This window comes from Rhinopithecus bieti, unplaced genomic scaffold (assembly GCF_001698545.2).
Source record: "Rhinopithecus bieti isolate Rb0 unplaced genomic scaffold, ASM169854v2 scaffold_6947, whole genome shotgun sequence".
Classification (NCBI taxonomy): Eukaryota; Metazoa; Chordata; class Mammalia; order Primates; family Cercopithecidae; genus Rhinopithecus; species Rhinopithecus bieti.
This window is the reverse complement of record NW_016805294.1, coordinates 652927-671207: the sequence shown is the minus strand read 5'-3', so window position 1 is coordinate 671207 and position 18281 is coordinate 652927. Positions and strand designations below refer to the sequence as shown.

The 18281-nt window shown below is 36.9% G+C and overlaps 1 protein-coding gene across 1 annotated transcript in view; it reads right to left on the bottom strand.

Moving 5' to 3' along the window:
• Nucleotides 1-18280, bottom strand: part of TET2 (tet methylcytosine dioxygenase 2) — a 134534-nt gene extending 116254 nt beyond the window's left edge. The window contains exon 1 of the mRNA XM_017872054.1: nucleotides 18087-18280. The gene's annotated coding sequence lies outside the window, so the exon portion shown is untranslated. The remainder of the gene's footprint in view (nucleotides 1-18086) is intronic.
• Nucleotide 18281: the final 1 nt, after the last annotated feature.

Below are 18281 nucleotides of genomic sequence, written 5' to 3'. Positions count from 1 at the left end.
TTCATCTCTTCCCCCTTGAGCCAATCTTCAGAGGCTGTGCTGTTACACTTGTGCAATCTCCCTGTCAGGTCCCAATACTGAGAAAGCTATGCCAACTCTAGCACCTGTTCAGGCAACTGGGAACTCACACCTTTTGAGCAGAGGCTAGAAGCATCCTGGGAAAATCCTCAACTGACCAGTCTATGAGTCCTATTAATTTTCATCTCATTATGCTTTAAAAAAAAAATCAAAGTATTGATTATTTCCTGAGTCTCTATATTCCAGAAGGGTAAAGACGATGGCTTTCTTCTTGCTTGATACACAGTTGCTCAACACATGCTTGAAGAGTAAACAAATATTCATTCAATCACTACAATTTTGCCAAGTAACATGCTGGCTGTTTTATTTATGTTACTTCATCTGATCCTCTCAGTAATCCAAGAGATAATTATTATTAGTTGTTCTCATTTTACAGGTGGAGAAGCAGATTCACAAATGCTAAAGCAACCTGAGTATGACATACACAGCTAACAAAAAGGAAAGGCAGGATTCTAAACTAGATCTTCCTATTGCATGATCTCACTTACATGTAGAATCTAAAGAAGTCGAACTCATACAAGCAGGGAGTAACATGGTGGTTGCCATGGGCTGGGTAGTAGGGGAAATAGGTTGGTCAAAGGGTGCACCGCTTCAGTTATACCAGATGAATATTTAATACATTCTGGAGATCTAATGTACATCATAGTGATTGCAGTTAGTACTGCATGGTATCCTTGACTACATGTGAGTAGCTCTTAAGTGTTCTCACCATAAATACAAAAAAATGACTGAGAGGTGATGGACGTGTGAATTAGCTTGATTGTAAAATCACTTCACAATATATATGTATATTAAAACACCACATTGTATCCCTTAAATATGCACAGTTTTGTTGACTGTTTACTTGTCAATTATACCTCAATAAAGGTGGAACACACACATACACACTCTTGAATCTTTCTAGCTCCAAACACCAAACTGCTTGTTGGCATACAACTGTTTAAGAGTTGATTTACATTGATTATGAACAAAGAGACAATGGAGATTTGCAAATAGGGAGATGCCATAGATAATTCAAAATTTATAGAGAAGTTATTTAACCCCATGTCTTGGTTTCTTCCTTAGTAAAGTGGGGAGAGAAATAGCACCAACAAAAATATAGATGATGTAAGAATTAGATAATCTCTGGAAAGTGCTTAGCATGGTACTTAACCCAACATAAGAACTTAATCAATAGTAGCTATTATTAGAAATATATATGGCTTTTATGCTATTTGAGGCAACTGACTTTACCTTCCCATGACTCCGTTTTCTCATCTGCGAATGCAAGGAATGGGGTTAGTGAGTCTCTAAAGTCCTTTCGGCTGGTAACAATCCATGATTCTATGTTTGAAAATAAACTATGTTTTTGATGAATTGTTTACTGAAATACTGCAGTGAAGGTGGTGGCAATCCAGGTGGCAGTGTCTTATAAGCAGATAGAAACAGCTCTAGTTTACAAATCTAGATCTAAAATATAAAAATATATTCAAACACACACATACATACACAGAATTAAATCTATAATTCAGGGAAAAAGATGAAAAGCTCAAAAAAGGTAGATTAAAAGTCTGATAATTTGTTACAAGCAGGAAAAGAGTTTAAAACAGATATTTTAAACATTCATAATTTGTGATAGAAAATTTATTAATTGAAAAATTTATAGTCTCCTGATTTTTACATTTTTTTCTCATCCTTTTAGACAATTATCCATGCCAAACACAGTTGCTGGTGTTTACTTCATAAATACCACTAGTTTCTCACTGCATATTTTCCAAAATTACTTCTCACCTTTTCTTTCTCTTTATCATTAATCTATCACACAAAAGGGGATTTTCTCCCTGTATTATTGCAGATAGAGGCTCTTCAACAGAATCCTAATGTTAAGCAAAATAGTTCTATACAAACATAGTGGTTTTGGAAAGTATTTCTATATGTAATACGAATGGCATATTTTCACAAATAAAATGTAAATAATAGATAAACACTTAAAACAAGAAAATGCAGCTCTTGCTCCAACTCTCTGTTTCTATGAAGGTATGCAGCAACGTTATTAAAGATGGTGAAGTAACTATACTAGCTTCTACAAGAGTTTGAGTCAGCTTGGTTATGAAAGACAGTAACACTCCTCAGGGCTTGTCACCTTCGGTTCTTAAATACTAAAGTGCTTATTTGCTTGTCAGGGTTAAAAGCTACTATTTTAAGTTCAAAGTGAAAAGTTCCTTTCAGGTGGTAATGATAGTTTAAAATAAACAATGTGGGGCAGGGAAAAGCCTCCTTTAGGCATCTACCATGTTTCCCCTTCAGTCAGGACAGTGCTTTCTTATTCTGTATCAATATTCATGATCCAGGTCATTAAACAGTTAGTGAGACAAACACCACTCTTTATCCCTGTACCCCATTGTTAAACAACTGCAGGCTTCAGAATTCTGGAGCTGTGTATAAATGTGAAAGCTCCATGTGTTTGACCATGTGGGAAGGCATTAGGGTAACCTGGGACTCCTATGCAAGAGAGAACTCCCTCGCACGAATGTTATCATCACCAAGCAAACTGTTGTTTTTTGTATGTTTGGTGCCTCAGCTGTCTTCTACAGGAACCATATAAAAGTAGTTTATACAAAAGACCCCGAGGATTTTGTGCACCTTCAAGATATTAGGGAAAATGCAAGACATCAGTATTTTTTTGTTTTAATATTTCTAGACAGAGACTTTTACTATAGTCTGTTTAACCACTTCTCCCAAAGAGGATTCAGCTTAAATATGAAAAGTTCAAAACACATACACACACTTAGTAGTAACTGAAAAAAGATGAACAGCCTAAAATTTCCACATTGCTCCTTAGTATGCATCACATTCAATCCACCATTTTGATATTTTATAATACAGAGACAACTGTCACTCAGTCGCATCTTTATGAAGACAGTCTATGCACTGAATACATCAATGTTTATTGCATGCTTGCCCCTTCAAGTGAAACTAAAGTACAGTCAAATGATAGTTATATTTAAATCCTTTTAGCAGAAATTCATTAACTTATAGCCTTAATCAAATTCTGAGCACTTGCAGCTTATATCCATATATGATTTACTGTGAAACAGAAGTTTGAGAAAGAAGGAAAATATTAATGTTCTAATAAAAGATAAGATGATTTTTGTTAATGCTCAAGAGTGTTCAGTTACAGCTCTGCTCTGTGCAGGAAAAGTACACGTATAAGTAATTTCCCCCAAGCTTTTACTATTTAGGCCGAGGATAATTGAGAGAAATACATCATTTCTAGTCCGGCACTAAAAAAGCAAGTAGATAAATCAAGCAAATAAGAACTTTTAAAAATCTATAACCTACTCTCACCATATCTTAATTCAATGTATCGGAAATGTACAATAATAAATTATAAGTGATAAACACTAAAGAAGTAATATCTTTTCATACCCAGAAGGCTGTTTTTGCTCTGCAACAGAATGAAAAAATATCTATCCTTAGATTTTATTGTTAAATGAGTCACTCTTTTGGTAATTTCTTCTAAATGAGAACAGCTTTAGATGTTAAATGGCTAAAACCTGAGTTTCTATATGTAAAAGATTTGGTCAGATAATATTTAAATTATGCCAAATATAAAGTTCTCTTATACCAAATATTACTTAAAGAAAAACACCTGTAATCCCAGCACTTTGGGAGGCCGAGGCAACTGGGTCACGAGGTCAGGCGTTCAAAACCAGCCTGGCCAAGATGGTGAAATCCTGTCTCTATTAAAAATACAAAAATTAGTCCGGTGTCATGGCAAGTGCCTGTAATCCCAGCTATCCGGGAGCCTGAGGCAGAGAATTGCTGGAACCCAGGAGGTGAAGGTTGCAGTGAGCCAAGATCGCTCCGCTTCACTCCAGCCTGGGCGACAGAGGCAGACTCTGCCAAAATAAATAAATAAATAAATAACAAAAATAATTTAAAAGCAGATTTGGTGATTGGTTTAGCTCTTGGAAAAGATCCTTTATTTTAAAAAATATTTCATTTATAGCATCACATTTCAAAGACTGATTTTCCTATCTTTAGAAAGGTAGTGTAATTACAAAACAAATTCTATGAAAGAAGCAGTCAAATGAGCTAACTTTTCAATTAACTATAAATTAATTCTTTGATGATCTAATTTCAATTCTTTGTTAGGCAAGAAACCTTCTACTTTGGATAATCAATGATGACATCCATCTCAAATGATCCTTAGATGTAATACAAAAAGAACTCAAATTCTGTTCATACTTTAAATATTCAAACCAGTCTGCTTACAGCTAATGAATAGCACCAATACACATACACCAAATACACATGGTTAGACATTTAAATTCTTGATGCCTTATTTTTTAAAATTCCAACTTGCTTTGTATTGATAAAAATAAATGAAAAGCTCTAAAAATCAATTGGGGATAGAAGGCACATCCTCTAAATATAGAGACTTAAGGCTTTGTTGTTGTTTTAGCTCTAGGTGTTGATATGAAATTAAAAATGAAGGAAGGTTGAGAGAATTTACCGAGGATGCGGAAAGGGGAGAGACAGGTATAATAGTATACTAAAGAGCATGATTAACCAAGAGTTTTCTTGAGTATTTTCTGTTCCAACTGTTTAGTTTGGGAAGTCATTCATGAATTCTCTTGCTTTTTAAGATGCTTACAAATATCAAAAAAAAAATTTTTTTTTTGAGACGGAGTCATGCTCTGTCGCCCAGGCTGGAGTGCAGTGGCGCGATCTCGGCTCACTACAACCTCCGCCTCCCGGTTCAAGCGATTCTCCTGCCTCAGTCTCTCGAGTAGCTGGGATTACAGGCTTCTGCCGCTACGCCCGGCTAATTTTTGTATTTTTAGTAGAGACGGGGTTTCACCGGGTTGGCCAGGATCGTCTTGATCTCTTGACCTCATGATCCACCCGCCTCGGCCTCCCAAAATGCCGAGATTACAGGCGTGAGCCACGGTGCCCGGCCAAGATGTAATTTTTTAAAGGCATTTTGTGAGGCTGGGAGGCAGGTATGCAAACCTCAGGTAAAAAGGGTACTGTGAATTATAATCAGATCCAAAGCATCATCTGCTCACGTTTCCCCACATCACAAAAATGATTTGGCATGACTAGTTCTGTTTGCTGCAGTGCATAAAAAGATTAATCTTAGCCTGGTGCGGTAGCTCACGCCTGTAATCCCAGCACTTTGGGGGGCCGAGGCGGCCGGATCACCTGAAGTCGGGAGTTCACCACCAGGCTGACCAACATGGAGAAAACCCCTCTCTACTAAAAATACAAAATTAGCTAGGCGTGGTGGGGCATGCCTATAATCCCAGCTACTTGGGTGGCAGAGGCAGGAGAACCGCTTAAACCGGTGAGGCGGGGTCGCAGTGAGCCGAGATCGCGGCGCCATTGCACTCCAGCCTTGGCAACGAGAGCGAAACTCCGTCTCACAAAAATAAAAATAAATAAATAAATAAAAATAAAAAAAGATTAATCTTGTATTTAGGCACAGCTTTTGAGGCTTTTGTAGGAAAACCGTGCGTTAGGGAAGATCCTGACCCAAACACCTTGATCTTTGGTTCATGACCCTATCAGAGCCAGACAAGGGCTCGCTGACCATGAATTAAACTGTGTTGATTCCTCCGCCCACAGACACTCAAAGCTTACTCTCTCCACTGTTACATAAGAGTCTCTGGAATCCTAGGATAGTGTTTGTAAATAGTGCTGCCACGTGCACGGTACCCACGTGTCAAATGTTGATGTGACCGCGGGTAACTGGAGGGAGAGAAAGCTTCTACAATTTCCAAAGAGAAACCTACTATTTTTTGGCCCTAAAAATGATCATACAGATGTCAAGGAATTATCTCTAACTAAGAGTGATTTGTCTTTTCTTTCTTTCTTTCTTTTCTCCAAAAAAAAGAGGAAGAACTGGAAATTTTTTTTTCCTGTTGCATTTCTTGTAATCTAAATTAACTGCTCTACCTAATTCAATTTAGAATCAGTTTTATAATTTCAGCAATGCATTCTGAATGCACTTTCTACTGCCTCTATTTGCAAGACTTATTCTTGCTTGCTCATTTACTTTAGTGCAAACTGGGATATGAGAGATGGATTACATAAAAACCAGAGATATACACTAAGTAGGCAAATGACTTACAAAGTTATAATTTACACCCAATTAAATTACAACATGACCCACTCAGCATTCAATGGCTTTCCATGGGTGAAGAAAAAAAAAATTAGTATCTTACCTCTCTTCCTATCTCAGATTTCACCTTCATCTACATTCATTATATCTTTTACAGTGGGTCTGTGAACAGAAAACAAGTAAACTCCATTCCTTAAACACTTGAATTCTTATCAATACTAGAGAAAAATTTCAATGTCAACAACTAAATTTTTAACTCCTAAATATAAAGAGTTTCCCAAAAACCCTGAGGATTAAGGCATGTCTAATTATAACAATGCCAAAAAATAAATAAATAAATGAAGAAAAACTGTCAGTAGTAAATTAAACTCAATGTATTTTTAAANCTCTCTTCCTATCTCAGATTTCACCTTCATCTACATTCATTATATCTTTTACAGTGGGTCTGTGAACAGAAAACAAGTAAACTCCATTCCTTAAACACTTGAATTCTTATCAATACTAGAGAAAAATTTCAATGTCAACAACTAAATTTTTAACTCCTAAATATAAAGAGTTTCCCAAAAACCCTGAGGATTAAGGCATGTCTAATTATAACAATGCCAAAAAATAAATAAATAAATGAAGAAAAACTGTCAGTAGTAAATTAAACTCAATGTATTTTTAAAAACATTCTGACTTCAACAAAACCCAAGAATTGTCTTTAAAGTCACTTTAAAATGCCATACCCTAGATTTCCCATGCTCTTGAAAAACATGTTAATAAAAATGTTTTAAAATTACAATATATGTTTAAAAAAATTAGTTGATCCATCCATAAAATTTCTTATTTGAAACAAGAACCACATTTTTTTTTAACAGTAAATAGTTTCAAAGTAAATAAGTTGTAACAGTAAATAAGTTGGTGTTGGAGTGGTGGCTCATGCCTGTAATCCCAGCACTTTAGGAAGTGAAAGTGGGTGGATCACTAGAGGTCAGGAGTTCAAGACCAGCCTAGCCAACATGGCAAAACCCTGTTTCTACTAAAAATGCAAAAATTAGCCAGGCATGGTGGCTGGCACCTATAATCCTAGCTACTCGGGAGGCTGAGACAGGAGAATCGCTTGAATCCAGGAGGAGGAGGCTGCAGTGAGCCAGGATCATGCCACTGCACTCCAGCCTGGGCAAGAGAGTGAGACTCTACCAAAAAATATAAAAGAAAAAAAAAATAGAAATTTTTAGTTCCCACAGTTACTAACCAAATGTCTCTTTCAAGTTTGCTTTTCAGTAGAAATACATAATTAAATCTTAGCCATTAATAAGGTGAGCCAAAAGCAAAATGTCTATTAGCTTTGCTTTCTGCCAGTGTTTTTCCACAAGCTGTAATGTGGGAGACAACTCCAAAAGTAAAGTACTACCTTGTTTTACATTCAACTAATGTAGATAATATAACTTCACTGGAGAAAAAAACATTTCAGTGGCTAAATTGGAAGAAAGATAAAATTGACAAGACAAAGTTTAAAGTATGTTTTTTTCCTGCTACAATGTATCTGTTTGTACTAAAATAATTATTTACTAAAATAAATAATTTATGTGGTAAGAATCTTTAGTTGTGAGATTTTTTCTTCCTTCATTTTTGAAAGGTACCCACTTCTGGTATTCTTCTTTTCATCAGTTACATTTGGTATATTAAAATAGGAATATAAATGAATTAATATTTTAATAACTCAATTCACGTTTTAAGATGTTCACTCTGATTTGATGAACTATCAGATACTGTATTTGTAGAAATGGTTTCTTCTTCTGTTATGATGTATATAGTATAGTACACAGTAGAACAAACAAAAAGCTAATAATCATCTGAACTAATTACAGGGTGCTAAAAGTGATCCTTTTAATGCAAATATCATGAAAAGTTATAAAAGAGCTGAGATAACTTTACAGTCAATGGAAAATATAAAAATTCTATAACTTCAAAGCAAGAGACTTCAAACAAAAGCAGGAAAAGTGCTAAAAGAACAACCAGGTTAAAAAATTAATAAGACGAGGACAGTATATTATGGATAGAATCTGGGTGTGGTATCACTGTATTACTCTCAAATTCTGGTGCTCTACTTCAGAGGCAGCACAACTAATAATCATGGTAATTTTTAATGAGTGCCCTTCTTAGTGCAGCCAGGTAAGAAAAACAGGAAGAATAACTCAGATACCATGCTATGTTATCTGGCTTTCATTATCCCTATTGAAGCTTTCTTTCCTTCTTTCTTTCTTTTTTAATGCATTATCTATTTCAGGAGAAACTACTATAATAACAACTCATTTGAGAGATGGATGAATGCTCTCATTAATGTATAATGTGGACATAGAAGCTAGATTTAACACTGCATCAAGAAAATAAGTGATTTGGTAAGGCGGGTTTTAGCAATGGCTAATGAGGCACGACAACTGTAATTAAAATTACCATTACTTTTACCCACCCACAGAACAAACTGTGACAAATCTCAAAATGTTAAAAGTAGCAAATTAAAAATATCAATACTCTACACGGCATACCTAAATGTCAGACTGCCTACATTTCTATGCCTGAACATAGGCAATTCCCTTTGAAGAGAGTAGTACATCAGCAAAATTCACAGCCCATTTTCTTCTTTTGAATATGGTGTATCTTCCGTATAAATTACTTATAAAAGCAAAGCTAAAATTAACAACAAATCAAAATATTCCTAATATGTGAGAACAGATTTACATTTTTTGGAAGTGCGTTAAAAAGCAAAGATGAAGTACTACACTCAAACTTGTGAACAACTTTTTTAGAATTATAGAGATACTAGTACAAAAATTTATAGTCAGCTGAGGTGGTTCATAAAGTTTTAAGAAAAACAAGAGAGGGTGAAGATAAGTAAGCTACTCATTTCTCCAGTAAGGAGAACAGAACCTAAATTATATTTTACTGCCATCACTACACCAACCATCACTACACCATCTTCTTGAGGGGTCTAACATGAGCATCTATCTTGGGCTTGTCACACATATTCAACAAATCTACAAATAGATGCTATGATCATACTCTTAAAAAACAAAATTCTATAGTTACTCATTGAAAAAGTGATCATAACAATTATATAAAGACAATATACTTCCTTATTGGGTACAATCATATGTTTATCTTAAATATGTCTCTGAACCTTAGCCTAAAGCTCAACGTTTCCAGATCAGTGAATTTTCTCCATTCTGGTTATCAGTCATGGTCCCAAGGTATGGGATCCAACTGGCTGCAATCCAACGTTCTCATGAGAATAAAAAGAGAGAGAAGCATTGCAAAACAAGAATGTCTGGTATCTAGAATTACATAAGATTAGAAATTCAAATACAATCAACCCCAAGTTATTCACCCTGTGTGTCCAAAACTACAAGTCATAGTTTCATAGGGACTAGTGTTAAAAATCTGCACTCATTTTACTATTAAGTGGTTTGTAGAAGTTCTGCTGGTATTTGTAAATACTTGCGGCCATGCGTAGCAAAGATGGAGAGCCATCATCATTCGGGCCTTAACTGTTTCTCACTTTGTCCTGGCATTATGAAGACTGCTGCAGAGCAATTCCCTTTTCAACCTTATTTTACATCTTCAACATGTCACAATATCAGTTAACAGAAAACGAGTCACTTGCTTAAACCCTATGAGATACTTTCCCATTTTAATTTTAAGATCTGAAACATGACAAGTGGAGATATAAACGGTTAACAAACTCAAAGTTTTGAAGTTTATTCTCTGCCCTGCATTGCCCTTCTGTTTTCGCACAGGTAAGACATTAATACCCCCCAAATCTAGTAATTTGTTATTATTTCTAGATTAAACCGCACTTTGTAGCAATTCAAACAAGAACAGCAATTTTTATAGATATTCCTTTTTTTTTTTTTTTTTTTTTTTGACAGAGAGGGTCTTACTTTGTCACCCAGGCTGAAGTGTGGGAGCACCAACATGACTCACTGCAGCCTCAACTTCCCAGCCTCCAGCCATCCTCCCGCCTCAGCCCCATAAGTACCTAGAACTACAGGGATGTGCCACCACACCCAGCTAATTTTTGCATTTTTGTAGAGATGGGGTTTTGCCATGTTGCCTAGGCTTGTCTCCAACTCCTGAGCTCAAGAGACCCACCCACTATGGGCTGGCAAAGTGCTGGGATTACAGGTGTGAGCCACCGTGCCCAGTCACATTCCTTTTAACACTCAGGTTACATCCCCTGAACTGAATGGCTAGGTAACTAAAGACATCTGAAAAAGTTTCTTGTACCTATATATTAAGTCCTGTTTACCAAGTCATATAACCTATCACTATCTATTGAATCTTCCCATATAAGCTCTAAAGGCTATTTTTAACACGAAACACAATGCCAACTTTTGAGTGATTAAGTATCTTTCTCATCTATAAGAGGATGTTGTCCAGACTATTCTCAAATTCCTGGCCTCCTGCCTTGGCCTCCCAAAGTGCCAGGATTACAGGCATAATAAAACTCTTAATGCCATCTTCCTAGAAAGATATGCATAGCCTCATTCAATCCAAACAGTTCCTGCATTTCTTTTGAATGAGATGTAAGATATTTTCTGACATAACATAAATCAAATAACTCAACTATATTCATTTTATAACAACAGCTTTTGAAATATAATTCATATACAATAAATTCATCCTTTTAAAGCATGTAATTCAGTGGGTTTTAGCATATTCAAAGAGTTGGGCAATCATTACTACCTAATTATAGAACATTTCATCATCCCCAAAAGAAATCTCATACTTATCAGCATTCACCTCCCTCCCACCCCAGCCCCTAGTAATAACTAGCTAACTTTCTGTCTCCTTAGATTTGCCTATTCTGAACGTTACTTAAAATTGAATGCATATCATATGTGGCCTTTGTTATGCCTCTCAGATTCACCTGTGTCACAGCATTTATCAATAATCCATTCCTTTATATTGCTTAATAATATTTCACTGTATGGATATACCAGAATTTGTTTATTCACTCATGACCTAATAGACATTTGGGTAGCTTCCATTTTTTACCATTATTAATAATGTTGTAATGAACATTTGGCTACAAGTTTTTATGTGAACAACTGTATGCATTTTAAATCTCCTTTTATGACTTGCTCTACATAGTCCACATTATATACTTTTATAACTATCAATGATAATGAGGAAGTATAATATAGTGATTAAAAGATTTGGCACTAGAGACAGACTGCTTAACTCAAATGCTGGCTAAGCCTAAGCCATATATCGGCTGTATGAACTTAAGGAAGTTATTTAACCTTACTGGGCTTCAGTTTCCTCATTCAAAAACAGGGATAAGAATAATACCTATCTCTAGGGTTGTGATGAGAATTAAATGACATCAACTTACAATGTCACAAAGCAACTTAAAATATTTTTAACATAAGGGCCATTCTATCAAAAAAAGGACTTCTAAGAAAACAAAAACTTATATTCTGACACACATTTTAATATGGCATAATAGCACAATCACACGATTGATAAGATGCTAAACCTCTGTGCTAAACTTCTCTGTTTTGAGGAAAAAAAGGCTTAAAAATATGTGATCATGTGATTAAAGGCTATAAAACAAAACACACAAAATGAGTACAAGTTAAACTGAGAACATCTGAATAAGATTAGTAGGCCATATCAATGTCAGTATCATGGTTGTGATATGATATTATAGTTTTGCAAAATGTTGCCACTGGGGGAGATTGAGCAAGTGTATGTGGAATCTCTCTGTATTATTTCATACAATGGCATATGAATCTATAATTATCTCAATAAATATTTTAATTAAAAATATATGATCCCATATAAGTTTACTGAAAACTATTCACTTTTGCACTTAAAATGGGTGGCTTTTATAGGGCAACTGCCATAGCCTATAGAAATTAAATGTAAGGAAAACACACCTACCATCATCACCGTAACCAAGACACCTAACACTATTTTCCTCTTATACATTGAAAATAGATTATACGGGGCACGGTGGCTCACGCCTGTAATTCCAGCACTTTGGGAGACCGGGGAAGGCAGATCACTTGAGAACAGGAGTATGTGACCAGCCTGGCCAACATGGTGAAACCCTGTCTCTAATAACAACAGAAAAATTAGCCAGGTTTCGTGAGGCACGCTCCTAATCCCAGCTACTCTGGAGGCTGAGACAGGAGAATCACTTGAACCTGGAAGGCAGAGGTTGCAGTGAGCCGAGATCACGCCACTGCACTCCAGCCTAGGTGACAGAGCAAGATACCATCTCGGGGGGGAAAAAAAAAGGAAAAGAAAATAGATTATACTTTTTTTTCTAGTTAAATTGTATGGTTTTTCACTAGTTCTATATCATCCATTAAATATTGACTGAGAGGTCAATAGTAGATTCTATTAGGGAATAGAAAGACATAGAAAACAGTGCCTACCTTCCAATAGACAAAAAAGCAATGCAATGTGAAAGAAATATTTGTAGTATTTTCAGTCAAACAACCAGTTCATTTTATATCCTAGACTGTCCTTCAAAAACACTTCATCCCAATTTATTCTTCTCCTATTTATTACTTTTTTTTTTTGAGACAGAGTTGCTCTGTCTTACCCAAGTTGGGGTACAGCAGAGCCATCTCAGCTCACTGCAGCCTCTCCCTCCTGGAGGGTTCAAGTGATTCTGTTGTCTCAGCCTCTAGAATAGCTGAGACTACAGGCATGTGCCACCATACTGGGCTAATTTTGTATGTTTAGTGGAGACGGGGTTTCACCATGTTGGCAAGCCTGGTCTCGAATTCCTGACTTCAGGTGATCCACCTGCCCCGGCCTCCCAAAGTGCTCAGATTACAGGCATGAGCCACCACGCCCAGGCTCAAGTGATTCTCAGGCTTCAGCCTCCCGAGTAGCTGGGATTACTGGTGTGCACCACCGTGTCCAGCTAATTTTGTATTTTTAGTAGAGATGGGGTTTCGCCATGTTGGCCAGGCTGGTCTCAAACTCCTGACCTCAAGTCATCCATGTGCCTTGGCCTCCCAAAGTGCTGGGATTACAGGCATGAGCCACTGCACCCGGCCTCGTCTCTTACTTTAATTCTCAGTTTATTTGGAACATGCTTTCAAGTCAGTTTAGAGGAACAACTTTCAGTGAGTATAAAGCATTGAGTTCTGAATTTATTTTATTTTATTTTTTATTGAATAGAGACAGCTATCTCACTTTGTTGTCCAGGCTGGTCTAGAACTCCTGGCCTCAAGTGATCCTCCTGCCTTTGCCTCCCAAAGTGAGCCACCACACCCATCCTGAGTTCTGAATTCTTAAACTGCAGGTAGGATGATATTATCACTGAATTTATTTTTACATATGTTATATATTGAAAATATATAACATATGTAATATATATTATATTGAAAATCCATCTACTATCTGTTTCTTCTTTTTGAAGCATGACACATTTAACTACATGCCATTACAAATGAAGAAAACATAAATCAAAGCTGATAGAATGTGCTTTTTTGTTTGTTTGGTTTTGCTGTTGTTGTTACTGTTTGAGATATGGTCTCTCTCTGTTGCCTGGGTTGGAGTGTAGTGGTGTGATCATAGCTCACTGTAACTTAGAACGCTTGAGCTCAAGCCATCCTCCTACCTCAGCCTCCTGAGTAGCTGGGACTACCGGAATGTACCACCATGCCCCATTAATTTTTTCAATGTTTTGTAGAGAGTGGCGCCTGGCTGTGTTGCCCAGGCTGGTCTCAAACTCCTGGCTTCAAGTGATCTCCCACCTTGGCCTCCTAAAGTGGGAGGATTACAGGCATGAGACACCACGTCCATCCAAAATTTGTTATTTGGAACGGACAACCAAATATCTATTCTATTGAGAAAAAGATTATATATCTACTTTAAGTCAGCAAGTTTCTGCAATGTACAATATAGGACAAAAATAATGCTGGAAATACGCAGATATACATAATTCTTTTTGGATTGCAGTCATAGTGATTAACATGCTCTCACTTTCCCCTTTCCCTCCTGGAACCCTTCTCTCCTACTATACACCAAACCAACAGATGTACTGCATAACCTCCTTCAATAATGTCGCAGTATTCAGTCAGTTTTGGCAGTGAGTCGAAATAGAAATTGGAGATCTAGACCAAGTAAATACTGTATATTTGGCAAAATCATTTGTGGTTGTGTTCTTCAGCACAGTTTCCCAGATAACCACCAGCTCTACTTGGCAACTGGTCTTTCCCACAGTTAAGGCTCCAATTGTAAAGTTGGCTTGGGAGATATTCTATTGCTGCTGGCTTTGGTACCATTACTATCCTTAAGAACTACTGTGCAATGGTAGAATAATCATTGACAAAGTGTTATTCTGATGAATAAATACTGACAGCTGGTCCAAAGTTTTAGCCTGTTCCCAAGGTAGGAAACAATTACATTAAAACAATCTATATGGTTATTTATAAAACAAAGATGATTCTTTCCAGCAATTTGAAATTCCCAGATATGACTATGAAATTCTATTAAAACAATAAAAACAACTTGCATTAGAAGCAATTAAAGCACAAAATGTAGATCTAATATTTTATAAATGTTAGATATTCTAAAATACTGACATACAATGGCATCCATAACTTTTGAAGATATTTTATTTCAAGGTAATTTCATAAGAATTCATAAGAATTTACCTACTCAGACTTTGGGCATGATGGAAAATAGAGTTTCTGTGAGGTGTGCCTATGAATCATAAGAAGGGCTTCTTAATGAGGTCAGCAAATAAGGAAATACATTTCAATAGTGACATTTGACTTATAACATTGTTTAGGGGTGGAGTCTTAGAAGAATTGATAGGGAACTTTTAACTTCAACAAGTGAAACTAAAACATTAACTCTGGTTTTTGTTACCTAATACAAGACCAGTGCCCAGTAAGGACTTTGGAATTCTTTCATAACAACTCCTTGGCAGGTGCACTTCACTTGTTCTGGAAGTGATGTTCACTTGCCAATGTCTAGTAGGACCATGTGCCACTGCCTCAAAATCATATCAATTCCTCTGGCTTCTGGCATAAACTGGCACATCAGACCTACTTAAAGCCTTAAGAAGAGTTTGGCAAATATGACAATTTAAACAAAGGAAGGGACTTCTCTCACTGCAAGTTAATTTCTCATTAATGATTAGTTCAATAAGAAAACAAGCAAAACAACGTCATAGTTAAGAAAAGCTATCTATCTTGTTATTGTCCATTATCATGCTCCTAAAATTCAATAACCCAAGACAGTCCTATGGAATTTTTGGAGCAGGTACCTAGGTAGTACGATCACATACAAGAAAGAACCGAGGTTATGTCTTTTATTGTAAACTATCCCATACTTATTAAAATAATTTCTCTTTTCCAACAAAGGATGTTACTTTTATTCACAGGGGTGACTAACACACACATCTCTTCCTTATAATCACTGAAATACTTTATACAGTATTAATTAGCAGCTATTTTCAGCATAAAAGTAGGATGCACAAAATAACAAGAATCTAAATTTGATGACAGGAAAAAACAAGCCTTCATATTCAAAATTATTAACCAATGTAGTTATTCTTATTTATTGAGTGGAAAATGTTGCATCCATTATTAGTTGAATAGCCTGAAGACAGTATATACCACATTTGAAAAGTTGTCCCCAAAAAGTAAATACTAGTCTGTTAGCAAAAGGAATAGTTCTCAATTCTGAATTGCTGGAATAATTAACCATAGTTTTCTCGATAGTTTACCATGAACAACATTAATGGTAAAATCCTAAGTGGTTTTTTTTTTTTTTTTTTTTGACAAATAAGAACTAACCAATGAACCGTTTCTATTCCACAGAGATAAGTAATGCTTCTCCCTTGTAATCATGTGAAAGAACCCCGCGTATCAATGATTAAAGCAAACTTAACTACACGAAATTAACAAAGATCAAAACAGAAAATTACAAAGTGAACTATCAAGGACAAATAGTTTTGCAAATTCGACTTATGGAGAAATGTCTGTTATTGTGTTTTTCCTTCTATTCTTTTTTAAATCCTATAAATTGTCTTCTAAACTTCAGTTTATCCAACCCTTCACTAACAGTTCTCTGCTTAACATTTAAAAAATCAATATTTATTGTGTTTAAATTTATATTCTATTCCAAACATTATTAAGCACATATACAAACATGTAAAAGAACATAACTCCCCTTAGTATTTCAACTTTCCATTAAAATGCAAATATAATGATTTCATTAGCCAGGTAGCAATACCACCAGTCTTACACCAAACCAAACCAATGTCTTTTCTCTGTGAATCCCAACTTCCCTTAAGATACAATCTTATTTCTATGTTGGATCATTTGTTGATGAATATCTTTGCATGTGGGTTTCCCATTATAATCCCTGATTGAAGGCGAAAAAGCACAATGTGTGATTTGAGATATTAAATTCATGAATATTATTCCACTCCCTAAACAGGTAAAATATATAAATATTTCACTAAATTTTACCGCTGGAAAATAAGCCTTTTCTCAATTCCCAAACATTAGATGAAGAAGGGAGAACTCACTCGGTGTAATTAAAAGTATATCATGAGGGGAATCACCAGCAAGTAACACTTATATTTCATTTTCGGCCCTTCCAGGAGTCTATCTAGGCCACACTTTATTATGTCATAGGTAGAAAACTCTCCATAGAAACCGTGTTAGCTTAATAAAACTAGACAAGCAGTCCCAGTGAAAAGATTCAGCAAGATGCGAGGAGTGTGTGTGTATGTGTGTGTGTGTGTGTGTGTGTGTATGTATGAGAGAGAAGAAAAGAGTAGAGAGGGGACACAGAGAGAAAGGCAGAGAGATGAAAGACCAAAGAGAGAGCCCAAAAGAGAAATTTGGATGGGACTGTTACAAATCTGCTCTTCACTTCTTTGCTGGGACTGGGTTTCATTTCTTTCAGCGCCCCTGACCTTGCAGTCTTGCAACTCTCAACGCTGCGCTCCCCACCCCCTCCCGCCCCCTCCCCGGGCCTGCGCCTGCCTTTGTGTCTGCCTGTCACTTACCAAGGAACCAAACGAAGCTGATTCGGGAGAAGCACAAAGCCGGGACACAGATTTGTCCATAAATTCTCTTACATACATTCCCCAGGCTGGAAGGCTCAGCCCAGCGCAGACTTATGTACCTTGAGAAAAGTGAGTTCTGGTCTTGTTTGGGGAACCGGAGAAACTATTCTTTCCTCTTTCACTCAGCGCCGCTAACAAAACGCGCGGACTTAAGAAAACACACACACACACACACACACACACACACACACACACACACAAAACCCCACTCAGTGTCCTCCAATTCCACTCCCTGTGACATCCACTTCGTACAGCCCCCTAAAGGGGGATAAGGAGGTAGGAGAAGGCAGACACCAACCCAGACCCAGACCCTACAGCTGATAAAAGGGTAGAAAAACACCGTATCAGTGTTCTGTCTGAGGTTGTTCAGGATAAACGGGAGAGTCGTTTCACTCACACGAAAGAAACAGGGGCAGAGGATTAAAGGGAAAAGTAGTGCCCCCCAAAGCTGAACTATTTTAGAAAGGAAAGCAAATTTAAAAATCACTTTTCTGCGGATTAAAAGGCCGGGAAACCGGCTCGTCGGAGGCACAAAGGTAAGTTTTCTGGGTGAGGAAGGGAGGAGCACTAGGAGGAGAGAAGAGCACACATAACTACAGGTTTAAAAGGGGTATAGGGAATTAAAACTATATTTGTCAGCCATGTTGAAGAGGCTCCAGTAATTTGTGAAGCTTCCCTCTTCCCTCTTGGTATTTGTGGGTGACACTACAGGGTTTGCTCCCCAGTCCCTGGAAGCCCCAGAAAAAGCGAAGGGGAGAGGAAAGGGAGAGTTTCGCGGCATAAGAGAAGCGCTCTGACCTCGTTCTCGTCCCTCAGCCTTGCAGCAATCCAGCAGTTGCAGTCGGGTCTCCTTTCTAACAAATCCTAAAGGGCAGCCATCTTGCTTCCTTCTGCTTCTCTACGAAAGCAGCCTAGCCTCCGCATCAATATTCATAAGGCAGTTTGACGTCTATTCTCATCACTCAGCGGGGCCGGCGTCTCGGGGCGGCCGCG